The following is a 10,657-nucleotide window of genomic DNA, read 5'->3' on the forward strand; positions in this document are numbered from 1 at the left end:
TTGGGAACAAAAAATAAACTTCCCCTGTGAGTAAGCCATAGTACATTTTGGGGTCTATGTGTTGCAGCAATTGGCCCCCTGAACTATACACAACAGGCAGAGATGTGAAAAGATGGCCTTATGTTTTTCATTAGTGTTGAAGATAAATACTATGTGCAAAAGGTTTTAAAAAATTCAGTGGATCTTCTAATGTTCATAGCAGCGTTATTCACGATAGCCAAAAGGTGGAGGCAACTTAAGTGTCCATCAACAGGTGAATAGATAAACAAATGTGGTCTATTTGTACAATGGAATATTATCGGGTCATAAAAAGGAAGGACATTCTGACCACTGCTACAACATGGATGAACCTTGAGGACATTATGCTAAGTGAAATAAGGCAGACACAAAAGGACAAATACTGCATGATTCCACTTAAATGAGGTCCCTAGAGAAAATTCATAGAGACAGAGGGTAGAATAGAGGTTGCCAGGGGCTGCGGAGGGGAAATGGGGAGCTGTTGTTTTTGGCAAGTTCCCTGACCAGGGATTGAACCCGGGCCATGGCAGTGAAAACACCAAATTCTAACTACCAGACCACCAGGTAACTCCTGGGAGCTGTCAATTAATGGGGACAGTTTCAGTTTGGGAAGATGAAAAGGTCGAGATGGGTGGTGGTGATGGTTGTGCAACCATGTGAATGTACTTAATGCCACTGCGCTGGACCCTTAGAAATGGTTAAGACAGTAAAGTTTTTGTTATTTGGTTTTTTTTAAAATTTATTTTATTTATATGTTTTTGGCTGCGTTGGGTCTTCATTGCTGCACATGGGCTTTCTGTAGTTGTGGCGAGCGGGGGCTACTCTTCGTTGTGGTGCGTGGGCTTCTCATTGCGGTGGCTTCTCTTGTTATGGAGCATGGGCTCTAGGCACGTGGGCTTCAGTAGTTGTGGCACGTGGGCTCAGTAGGTGTGGCACGCGGGCTCTAGAGCACAGGCTCAGTAGTTGTGTCGCACGGGCTTAGTTGCTTCGCAGCGTGTGGGATCTTCCCAGACCAGGGCTCGAACCCATGTCCCCTGCATTGGCAGGCAGATTCTTAACCACTGAGCCACCAGGGAAGTCCTGTGTTATTTGTATTTTACTGCAATTAGAAAATTTTAAAACTCAAACAGAGGAATTTACTTAGTCATTCCCCAGGTGGTGGACAGTCTTTTGCTTCTTCAAACGCTGTTGTGCTTGGTAAGTAAGTTCAGGTTCACCTGTAGGGGAAAGTCACACAAGATGATGGGCTGGGTTTTTTGTTTTTTTTTTTTTTTTAATTTATTTATTTATATTATTTATTTTTGGCTGTGTTGGGTCTTTGTTGCTGCGCCCTGGCTTTCTCTAGTTGTGGCGAGTGGGGGCTGCTCTTCGTTGCGGTGCGTGGGCTTCTCATTGCGGTGGCTTCTCTGGTTGTGGAGCACAGGCTCTAGGCACACGGGCTCAGTAGTTGTGGCACACGGGCCTAGTTGCTCCGCGGCATGTGGGATCTTCCCAGACCAGGGCTTGAACCTGTGTCCCCTGCACTAGCCGGCGGATTCCTAACCACTGCGCCACCAAGGAAGTCCGATGGACTGGTTAAACGACACATTTGTTTTCCTCCTAGAGTTGTACCCGCTGACACTCACCACCAACCTACGCGATTGCCGGGCCCCCTACACCCTCATCAGCGTAAGGAGCCTTCAGATTTTTTGCTCTTTGTCAGTTAGTGAAACACACTGTGGGGCCTCCGTCAGGCTGACCGGCTTTCCTGGAATTCCCTTCCCAATGTGTTTTGGGTTAGGACCACAGGAGAGATTCCTGCGCAGGATTGGGAGGGCGGAAGGGAATTGGCAACCTCTTTTGTAGGTCGCACTCCTTGTGGCGCGCCTGCTGACCCAGCTCAGCAGCACCAGCGGAATCCAGGCAACTACTCCAGCTCCTCCCAGTCCACCCTCAATCCATTCTCCTGGGTCAGGTGTGTGACAAAGCGGTCCAGCTGCTGCAAGAAACCTTTGTCGCCCTTGGCAACAAGAAGGGATGTGGGCTTCAGCCCATCCTCATGGGCTCCAGTCAGCTCTGGGTCCTCCCTCCACTTTCCATCCATCTTCCCTCCTGACTCTGCCACATGGACCTCAGGCTGCAGCATCCCATGGGAGACAGTAGCCTTACAGGGACCCCTTGCCCAGTTCCCATGGTGTGGGCCCTGCTTCTTTGATGGAACTCTGCTAAATAAAGTATAAGTTGTAAGCAAGAGAGTGCACTGCTCAGGGTACAGCTTGTGAACATGCCCAGTGAACCACCACTCTGGTCACACCTAACATTTTCTCTGTCAGACACTGTCCTCTCCCTCCTCCTCAGGTCAACCACCAATTTCTCACCCCATAGGCGAGTTCTGCCTGGTTTGTCCTTCACACAGGTGGAATCCTAGAGTCGATGCTCTTTGTATCTAGCTGCTTGTGCATATTATGTTTATGAGATTCATCCATGTTGAGGTGTTCTGCTTTGAGATTTTTATTTTTTCTGAGTGTTATTTCAGCTAATGAATTTGTTTAACCATTTTCCTGTTGAGGCGCTTTGGGGTGGTTTTCAGTTTGGAGCTATAATGGCTAGTGCTATAAACATTCTTGTATGTGTCTTTTGATGCACAGATGTGTTACCGAACCAAACGTGGGTCTGCTCGCCTTCGTGCAGTAAAGCCAACCTACTGACACCAAGTTGTGCTGAAGGAAAGTGCAGCGTTTATTGCAATACCAAGCAAGGAGTCCAGGTAGCTAATGCTCAGAAGGCCCAAACTCCCTGATGGCTTTCAGGGAAAGGTTTTATTTTATTATTAATTTATTTATTTGGTTGCACCAGGTTTTGGTTGCGGTTTGCCAGCTCCTTAGTTGCAGCACGTGGACTCCTTAGTTGTGGCATGCAGACTCTTAGTTGTAGCATGCATGTGGGATCTAGTTCCCTGACCAGGGATTGAACCTGGGTCCCCTGCATTGGGAGTGCGGAATCTTATCCACCGCACCACCAGGGAAGTCCCTCAGGGAAAGGTTTTAAAGACAGGGTGAGGGAGGGAGGTTTCAGGGTGCGTGGTCAGGTCGTGGGCATTTTTCTGATGGGTTGGTGGTGAGGTAATTGGGAGTCAACATCATCATCCTTCTGGTTCCAACTGGTCTGGGGTCTATGTGCTAGTGGGCAGCATGCAGTTAACTTCTTCCACCTGGTGGGGGTTTCAGTATCTGCAAAATGGCTCAAAGGACATAGCTCAGAATATTATCTGTAGCCCTTGAGGAACTGAAGGTCCTTGACTTTGTTTAATGGCTAAACTATTATTATTTTGTCTTGCTTGGCTATTCTCCTTTCTTTCTGCATTTGTCACTTCTCTGATTAAACGTATTCTCTGGAACTCAGGGAAGGCCTTGGAGACTAAAGTTTTTCTATAGACAGAGAGGCAGGCGGAGGACATTGGAGGGGGCAGGGTCTATTCCAGGAAGGCCCCATAGGGTCCTGGTCAGTTACAGACATATGCATTTATATTGGGTAAGTTCCTAGGAGTAGCATTGCTGGGCATGAGGTAGGAGTGTGGTAGTTTTAGTAGGTAATACTGGTTTTCCAAAGTAGTTTTACCAGTTGATGTTCCCACTGGAGGCGAATGGCAATTCCATTTTGCCATATTTTTTTTTTTTTTTTAAATAACCTCTGTATTTGTACTTCGTTTATAGAAGTGGAATGTTAGTGTGGGATCTTAGTTCCCCAACCAGGGGTCAAATCCATGCCCCCTGCAGTGGAAGTGTGGAGTCTTAACCACTGGACTGCAAGGGAAGTCCCCATTTTGCCATATTTTTGCCAACACTTGGCATTGTTGGTCTCTTGAATTTTGGCTATTCTGATGGGTACATAGTGGTAGCATATTGTGGATTTATTTTGCATTTTTTTTTTGACAACTAGTGAAGCTGTGCATTTCTTTGTATGTTCATTGGCCATCCAGAGCTCCTCTTTTATGAGGTGTGTTCAAGTCTTTTGCCCATTTTCCGTCAGGTTATCTGGAGCTCTCTAATTGATTTGTAGGAGTTCTTTATTCTGGGTAAGAGTTTATTGTCAGATATAAGCACTACAGATACTCTCGTATTCCATGGGTTGCCTTTTCACTATTTTAATGTCTTTTGTTGAACAGAAGTTCTTAATTTTTATATAGGTCAGTTTATCCATTTTTTTCTTTTACAGTTAGTACTTTTTGTGTCCTGTTTAAGAAACATGTGCCTTCTCCCAAGTCACAAAGCTGTTCTGTATTTTCCTATAAAAGTGTTATTGTGTGATATTTCATAATTAGATCTGCCAACCATCTGGAATGATTTTTGTGCATGGTGTGAGGTAGGAGTCAGGGTACACATTTTTCATCTGGCTATCTGATTGACTCAGCACTGTTTATTGAAACAGCATTGCTTTCCCATTGCACTGCTGTGTCTCCTCTGTCGGAGGTCAGGTGACTTTCTGTTCTGTCCCATTGCCCAGTTTATTTTTGATAGATTTTTTAAAATTTATTTTATTTATTTATTTTTGGCTGCATTGGGTTTTCATTGCTGCGCAGGCTTTCTCTAGTTACGGTGAGCAGGGGCTACGCTTCTTTGCGGTAAGCGGGCGTCTCATTGTGGTTGCTTCTCTTGTTGCGGAACACGGGCTCTAGGCACACAGGCTTAAGTAGTTGTGGCGCATGGGCTCGATTGTTGTGGCTCGTGGGCTCTAGAGCACAGGCTCAGTAGTTGTGACGCATGGGCTTAGTTGCTCCATGGCATGTGGGATCCTCCTGGACCAGGGATCGAACCTGTGTCCTCTGCATTGGCAGGTGGATTCTTAAACACTGCACCACCAGGGAAGCCCTGCCCAGTTTATTTTTGCACCAATACCAAATTGCCTTAATTACCATAGCTTGTTCCTGACATCTGGTAATGTGAGTCCTCCTTTATGTTCTTTTTTTTTTTTTTTAATTGGCCATATCTTTCCTTTTTTTTTTTTTTTTTAATACTTTATTTTTATTTATTTATTTGGCTGCACCGGGCCTTAGCTGCAGCATGCGGGATCTTTGTTGTGGCATGCAGGATCTTTTTCTTTAGCTGAAGCACGTGGGATCTTTAGTTGTGGCATGCGGGATCTAGTTCCGTGACCAGGGATCAAACCCAGGCCTCTTGCATCGGAAGCTCGGAGTCTTAACCACTGGACCACCAGGGAGGTCCCTCTCCTTCATGTTCTTCCTCAAGATTGCCTGGGCTAGTCCTGGTCCTTGGTGTTTCCATATGAATTTTAGAATCAGCTTGCTGATTTCCACACACACACACATACACACACACAAACCTGTGAGGATTTTTTTAGGATTGCATTGGATTTATAGGTGAATGTGGGGAGAGTTGGCATCTTCACAGCACTAAGCCTTCTAGTCCATGAATGTAGTATAATCCTCCGTTTATTCGTTTTCTTCAAATTCTTCAGTTATATTTTGCAGTGTTCAGTGTAGAGGTCTTGCATACTTGTTAGTTTTACTTCTAGGCGTGGATTTTTTTTTTTTTTAATGCTATTGTAAGTGATTTCAGTTCAAAAAAGTGTTTTCTATTTGTGAATGATGTAGAAGTATCATTGATTTTTGTATATTTTCCTTGATTCCAGTGATCTTGTTCAATTGACTTATTTCTAACAGTTTACCTGTTAAGTATCTACAAATATTGACAGTTTTATGTCCTCCTTTCCAATTATACCTTTTGTTCGTTTTTCTCCCCTTATTTCCCTGGCAAGGACTTCTCTTTCAGTATGGAAAGGAAATGATGAAAGCTAGCAATGCATGTTTCCATCTCAAAAGGAATTGGTCTCAATCTCAAAAGGAAGGCTTGTATGTTTTACCATGAGGTATGATGTTTACTGTAGGGTTTTGTAGCCGCAACTTATAAAATTAAGGAAGTTTTCTTCTATTTCTAGTTACTGAGAATTTTTATTGTGAAAGTTGGCAAATTTTATCAAATGCTTTTCTGCATTTATTGAGATGGGGCATGATTTTTCTTCTTTATTCTATTAGTATGTTAATACAGTGAATTGCATTGCTTGATTTTGTAATGTTCAACCAATCATGCATTCCCAGAATAAACCCAAATTGGTAGTGATGAATTTATATATATGAATTTGGCTTGCTCAGATTTCATTTAGGAATTTTGCATCTCTGTGCATGAATGAAATCACCCTCTACTTTTCTTTCATGAAGTTTCTTTGTCAGGTTTTGTTCTCAGGATTATGCTGGCCTTATTAAAAGTTGGGCAATGTTTTCTCTGTTCTGTTCTCGGGAAGAGTTTGTGTAAGACTGGTGTTTTTTGTTCCATCAGTGTTTGGAAGCGTTCACAGAGGAAGCCTTTGGGCTGGAGCCATTTGCTTTGTCCCTGTGGATCTCATTGTTTTTTTAATTGGCGCATTTATCAGTGAGGTTGAGCAATTTTTTATATGTTGAAATGGCGATTTGTAGTTCTCTTTCTGTGGTCTAATGAGTCATATCCCTGTGCATCTTTCTAATGGATACTTGGTCTTTGATATTAAATATTTAAATATTAAAGTAACCAGCCCCAGATCACGTATTGAAACTGTCTTTCTGCAAGGTTTTCATTGGTCTTTTGAAATATTTTTCACATCAAAATTTTAAATTTTTATGTGTTCAAATTTATCCTTTTTTTTTTTTTTAAATTTTTTGGCCACGCCGCATGGCATGTGGGATCTTAGTTCCCCGACCAAGGATCAAACCTGCCCCCTGCATTGGAAGGGCAGAGTCTTAACCACTGAACTGCCAGGGAAGTCCCAATTTATCCTTTCCTTAGTATGGCTTCTTTTTTTTTTTAATTAATTAATTTAGGCTGCACCAGGTCTTAGTTGTGGCACGCGGGATCTTTAGTTGCCTCACGCGAACTATTAGTTGCAGCAAGCGGGATCTAGTTCCCCGACCAGGGATCGAACCCAGGCCCCCTGCATTGGGAGTGTGGAGTCTTACCCACTGGACCACCGGGGAAGTCCCTTTAATATGGCTTCTTGATTTTATGTCATGCCTAAAAAAGGACTTCCCCACTCTAAGAACATAAATAAAATTTTCTCCCATTTTTTTACAATATTTGTATGGTTTTATTTTTAACTGTTAAATCTTTGGTCCAACTGGCATTTAATTTGGTATAAATAAAAGGCCGGGGTCCCACTTTACTGTTTTCCAGGTGGCTACCCACTTGTTCTAATACTGATTGTTAGCAATTCATCTTTTTCCTACTGCTGCGAAATGCTCTTTTAGCAGACAAAATTCCCATATATTTGCATTTCTTTGTGAACTTTGTGTTGTGGTTGATTGATTTCTGAGGTTTATTCATATGCTGTTTTAACCTACTGTATGTTTACAGTGTGTTTTAAAATCTGATGGCTTGGTTTACTTGAGTTTTTTTGTTTGTTTCACAAAAGCACTGATGTAATTCAATGAGGAAAATGAAGGTCTTTGTAATAAATGATTCTGGACTGGTTGCCCAGACATTTATTTTAGTTTTCCCATTTAGGCCTAAGATTCATCTCGAATTAATTTCTGTATATGGTATGAGGTAGGGGTCAAGACTCATTTTCTCCATCTGTCTCCCCAGTTTCCACCTCTGGCACTTACTCCACAGGGCCCTGGGAGCTTTAGTACGTCAGTATTCTCATTGCAAGATGGGGCTCATCATAGCTCCCTTTCATTAGGGAGAATTACGTGAATTAATACATGTAAAGCAATAGAGTAGCACCGAGCCATGGTCATTGTCCAACAGATGTTACTGTTGTTTTGAGATATTTATTCATGTTAAGGGAATATCCATTTATTTCCATTTTATTCAGTGTTTTGTTGTTGTTTTGTCTGTGGGGTTTTTTTTTTTTTTTTTTTTTAAATCAAGAATGAGTGTTGAATTTTGTCAAATGCCTCTCCATGAGAGAACTCTGTGATTTTTCTCCTCTGGTGAAAGAGGAGGAGTACAAGTCCCTCTCATGGACATTCCCAGCAGTACTGGTGTCGGCCCCACCCGGACACCCTGTCCTTTTGAATGTGTTGCTTGGAGTCTCCTTGCTTGTATTTGTTTGAGGAGTTTTGTGTTGAGTTTCCCAAACACAATTGGTCTTTGGTGTGCTTTGCCAAGTTTGGGGCTAGTCCTATGCTGACTTCATAAAGTGAATGTGGAAATGTTCCTCCTCGCTCTACACTGTGGCGGCTTAACTGGCAAGAGAGGCCTCTGATCCTAATGGCAGGACACACTTCGCCTGGGAAACTTTCCAGAAGGGCATTTGTGGTAGGCCAGTGTTCCTGCCACGTTCTCAGTTTTTTTTGCGATCATTGACATGTCTAGACCTTTGCTCTTTCTTGGACCCGTTTGTCATTTATACTTAAGCTTGCCAGATTTAGCAAATAAAAATAAAGCCTGCCCAATTAAATCTGAATTTCAGATAAGTGGCAATGTTTTTAGTATGTGTTAAGTATCGCAATTCTACTTATATCATCCTAGAAAGTAATTTATTTTGTCAAGTTTCCAAATTTATTTTTATTAAAATGAGTAATCTTTTCTAGTACTTCTAACTTCCTCTATAGCTTAGGTTATTTCCCCGTTCTTATTTCATTTTTGTGTGTATTTACACGTCCTTCATTTTTACTAATTGGCTAGCTAATAGCTTATATATTATATCTTTTTCAAAGATCTGTTCTTCTGACTTCAAATTTATCAATTTCTGCTTCAGTTGTTACTAAATTCTTCCTCTTGCCTTCCTTACTGTTCTGATTGTTCTTTTTTATTTTTTATTTTTTTTATTGGAGTATAATTGCTTTACAGTGGTGTGTTAGTTTCTGCTTTATAACAAAGTGAATCAGTTATACATATACATATGTTCCCATATCTCTTCCCTCTTGCATCTCCCTCCCTCCCACCCTCCCTATCCCACCCCTCTAGGTGGTCACAAAGCACAGAGCTGATCTCCCTGTGCTATGCGGCTGCTTCCCACTAGCTATCTGTTTTACATTTGGTAGTGTATATATGTCTATGCCACTCTCCCACCCTGTCACATCTTACCCCTCCCCCTCCCCATATCCTCAAGTCCATTCTCTAGTAGGTCTGTGTCTTTATTCCCGTCTTGCCACTAGGTTCTTCATGACCTTTTTTTCCCCTTAGATTCCATATATATGTGTTAGCATACTGTATTTGTTTTTCTCTTTCTGACTTACTTCACTCTGTATGACAGACTCTAACTCCATCCACCTCACTACAAATACCTCCATTTCATTTCTTTTTATGGCTGAGTAATATTCCATTGTATATATGTGCCACATCTTCTTTATCCATTCATCCGATGATGGACACTTAGGTTGCTTCCAGGTCCTGGCTATTGTAAATAGAGCTGCAATGAACATTTTGGTACATGACTCTTTTTGAATTATGGTTTTCTCAGGGTATATGCCCAGTAGTGGGATTGCTGGGTCGTATGGTAGTTCTATTGGTAGTTTTTTAAGGAACCTCCATACTGTTCTCCATAGTGGCTGTATCAATTTACATTCCCACCAACAGTGCAAGAGGGTTCCCTTTTCTCCACACCCTCTCCAGCATTTATTGTTTCTAGATTTTTTGATGATGGCCATTCTGACCGGTGTGAGATGATATCTCATTGTAGTTTTGATTTGCATTTCTCTAATGATTAATGATGTTGAGCATTCTTTCATGTGTCTGTTGGCTATCTGTATATCTTCTTTGGAGAAATGTCTATTTAGATCTTCTGCCCATTTTTGGATTGGGTTGTTAGTTTTTTTGATATTGAGCTGCATGAGCTGCTTGTAAATCTTGGAGATTAATCCTTTGTCAGTTGCTTCATTTGCTCTGATTGTTCTTTTACTAACTTCATATGTTAGATACTTTATTTGTTTTGATTATTATTAATGTAACTATTTAAGGCAATATATTTTCCTCTGAGTCCTGCCTTAGCTGTATTCTGTGGGGGCTGATCTATATTGATGTGAATGTTATTTTGAAGATACCGCTTTGATTTCCGCTGTGTAACAAGATGTTTAAAGAGGCTGTAAGAGTCGCTAACTGGGCTGGGAATGCATCTTGGTTGGCATTGCTTGTGGTCCAGGAGGGATGTGGGCAGGGGCCGAGCAAGTAACCTAGGGTGGGATGAGCAGGGAGCGAGAGGAATGGGCTTCCTGCAGGGGCACCCAGGAGCCAAGGAGGGCTCTGTGTGGCCTCATGGCAGGATCAGGTATGCATTTTCCAAGGCTCATCACTGTCACGAGTAGGAAGTGGATCGAGGCTGTGGCAGCGGCAAGGAGGCAGAAACGGACAAAGAGGTGGAACCAAGGCCAAGCCACGCAGATGGAGGGAGAGGACTGGGTGACTATCATGGAAGGGGGAGAGGGGGGCACCGGAGAACTTCCGGCTGCCTCAGAGCTGGCTTCTGGTTTGGTGTGTTGAGTCCGAGATGCCTGTGGATCCCAGGTGCTCTGGAGGTGGGAGGTGGGTGGGTGGGTGGATGAGTGGGTATGTGAGTCTGACGGTCCAGAAACCTGGGCTAGAGCCTGGGCAGGGACCCATCAGCTCACAAGTGGTAACTGAGGCTCCAGGGGGCGGTGAGGGTCCCAGGGATGGCAGAGGGTGAGTCA

At 42.8% G+C, this 10,657-nt stretch overlaps 1 long non-coding RNA gene across 1 annotated transcript; it reads left to right on the forward strand.

The window, feature by feature from the left end:
- Positions 1-1,621: 1,621 nt before the first annotated feature.
- LOC133075222 (uncharacterized) lies at positions 1,622-10,316 on the forward strand. The gene is made up of 3 exons (XR_009697334.1): positions 1,622-1,686; positions 2,646-2,764; positions 10,274-10,316. It is a non-coding gene; the product is annotated as an uncharacterized LOC133075222 (long non-coding RNA).
- The last annotated feature ends 341 nt before the right edge of the window (positions 10,317-10,657 follow it).

This window comes from Eubalaena glacialis, chromosome 15 (assembly GCF_028564815.1).
Source record: "Eubalaena glacialis isolate mEubGla1 chromosome 15, mEubGla1.1.hap2.+ XY, whole genome shotgun sequence".
Taxonomy (NCBI): domain Eukaryota; kingdom Metazoa; phylum Chordata; class Mammalia; order Artiodactyla; family Balaenidae; genus Eubalaena; species Eubalaena glacialis.